This window comes from Armigeres subalbatus, chromosome 2 (genome assembly GCF_024139115.2).
Source record: "Armigeres subalbatus isolate Guangzhou_Male chromosome 2, GZ_Asu_2, whole genome shotgun sequence".
In the NCBI taxonomy this organism is placed as follows: domain Eukaryota; kingdom Metazoa; phylum Arthropoda; class Insecta; order Diptera; family Culicidae; genus Armigeres; species Armigeres subalbatus.
The window spans coordinates 384,927,508-384,930,539 of NC_085140.1; positions in this window are offsets into that span (position 1 = coordinate 384,927,508).

Consider the following 3,032-nt stretch of genomic DNA (forward strand, 5'->3'; position numbering starts at 1 on the left):
AGCAGTCTGAGATCCCGCAGAAGGGCTCAGGGCCAATGAACCTTTCATTAGATCCATTCCTGGCTAGCTCATCAGCAATCTCGTTTCCCTCTAGACCCGTATGTCCTGGGATCCAATATAGGTAGACTCGATTGCGTATGGATAAGTTTTTCAAAGCCAGAATGCATTCCCACACTAGCTTTGAGTTACAAGTGTAGTTATTGAGCGACTAAAGTGCCGCTTGGCTGTCAGAGAAAATACATATTTTTGCAAATCTATACTTTCTCCTCAGGCATAATAACACGCATTCTAATATTGCATATATTTCCGCCTGAAATACTGTGGGCCACTGTCCTAAGTGGACAGAAATTTTTGTTGTAGGGCCATAGATTCCGGATCCTGTCAGATTATTCATTTTCGAACCATCTGTGAAGAAATTTATAGAGCCTGTTGGAACGCTAGGTCCATCTCCTTCCCACTCCTGGCGGGAAGGAATGAACACATCGTAAGGTAAGTCATAATTGACTACCGTTTCCATCCAGTCACTACAAATTCCTATTGCAGGATTTATGGCAAATTCATTTAATATGCTGAGGTGACCCGTAAGGTCTCCCGACAGCAGTGTTTTTGTTCTCTTTAACCTTAGAGCACTTTTTTCCGCTTCCAGCTTTATGAATTGATCTAACCGGGGCAGGTGAAGCATTGCGTCTAGGGCCAAAGTGGGTGTACTACGAACTGCACCAGTGATGGCTATGCAAGCGGTGAGTTGGATTTTGTTGAGCTTAGCCCTTGCAGCAGCCTCATTAGTTTTAGGCCACCAGACAAGGGAAGCGTAAGTTGTCCTGGGACGGACAATGGTTTTATATATCCACATGATCATACTTGGTTTTAGGCCCCATCTTTTACCAAGGGTTTTTGAACAAACCCAAAGTGTATTGAGACCTTTCTGCACAACTGATTGGAGATGAGAGTTCCAATTAAGCTTTGCGTCGAGTATGACACCTAGATATTTTACTTCACTTGAATAAACTAATTGTGTTTGATTCGAAAAAAGGGGTTTCAGTTGTACCTTTCTCCGTTTGGTGAAAGGGATAATGGAAGTTTTTGTAGGATTTATGCCTAGTTGATACTTTTGACACCAGGAAAAAGTGTGATTTAGGGCAGATTGCATTCTTTCCACTATAACACTTTCGAATTTGCCTCGTACAATAATGACAACGTCATCAGCATATCCAACCACTTCGAAGCCTCTTCTCTCTAAGCTGTCTAGAAGCTCATCCACCACCAGTGACCACAACAAAGGAGAAAGCACTCCGCCTTGCGGACACCCCTTGTTGCTTTAACAGTGATGTATGAACCGCTAAGCTCAGAGGAGATTTTCCGATTAGCTAGCATAGCATGTACCCAGGTAACAATGCATGGGTCGAATTTTCTCCTCAACATTGCTGACCCTATAGACGAATAAGAAGCGTTATCGAATGCGCCCTCAATATCAAGAAATGCTACAAGAGCAATTTCTTTTGCATTAAGTGTCTACCGTATGTAGTGCCGAGATCGTAGATTTTCCACTTTGATAAGCGAATTGGTTTTTTGACAAAGGCATTGCTTTCATAAATTTGTAATTTATGTACTCGCATAGTACCTTTTCCATAATTTTGAGCATTACAGAGGATAAACTTATCGGCCTGAATGCTTTGGGGTTGGTTTTATCTCTCTTGCCTGCCTTCGGAATGAAGACAGCCCGGATTTGACGCCAATCGTTAGGTATGTGCCCCAAAATCAGACTCGCCTTAAAAATCTCAACCAAGGGTGGAACCAGTGTTTTCTCCTCTTTTGGATCAACGCTGGGAATATTCCATCCATGCCAGGAGACTTAAATGGCTCGAAAGATCTCACAGCCCTCTCAACCCTGACCCGAGTGAAAGCTTCCTTTGCAACCTTTATTGCGTCTTTTTAGATCCAGAAACCCATGATTGGATCTCTTGTGGATCTGAGACAACAATTCCAGTGCCTTGGTCGCCGATGCTCGACTCAGGGATTGAATCAGGAAGTGGATCTTTAACAATTCGCTCAGTGTATCGCTAGGCTCTACAGTGAGCGAACCATCCGTCTTTCGGAGGCTACCCACACCATTGGAGTGGTCTTTTGAAAGAGTTTTTGGAGTCTGGCCACTACGGGTGTATTCTCTATGCTTTCACACATTAGAATCCACGATTTCCGTTTGGCTGACCTTATTTCTTTGTTGTAGTTCGTCAGGGCCTTTCTGTATAGGCTCCAATCGCCGGTTCGCTTAGCACGGTTGAATTCCCTATGCGCAGTTTTCCTAAGCTTCTTAAGAGTTTTATTCCATCATGGAACGTCTCTACTCGAACTAGTTGATTTAGTTTGACAGCTCTCTTGGTAGGCGTTAAGGATTTTGTTTTAATGGATTTGGACGCATCTTCCAATTGTGTTATGGACTTGATGTGACTTTCTATGATGTACTCTTCGGATCGTAGGATAGCTGAGTAGGATTCCCAATCAGTTTTCTTAGGATCTTTAAACGTTTTTCCATCGTTAGACCCCTTCCCATTCGAAGATGATGTGTTTATGGTCTGACATTGATATTTCTTCAGAAACATGCCAGTTTTTATTTTATCAGAGATAGACCGACTACATATAGTCAAGTCCAAAACTTCCTGACGAATGGAGTTTTCAAACGTGGGCTTGTCACCAACATTACAAATGTCAATGTTCTTGGAAGAGAGAAACTGTAACAGGTACTCACCTCTGGTGTTTATATTTGTACTTCCCCATACGGTGTGATGTGCATTTGCGTCGCACCCTATGACGAAGGGGATGTTGTGTCGGTGGCTGTAGGCTACGAGCGCAGCTATTTCTGGAGGAGGGATTTCGTCCACGTCACCTGGGAAGTATGCCGAGACCACCAAGATCTCTCTACTCCCTCTGGCGGAAGGTACCTCCATCCTGACCGCTACGATGTCCCTTTTTATGAATTCTGAAATTGGAAAGTATTTACAGTTGTTATGTAATAAAATAGCCGCTCTGGAAGA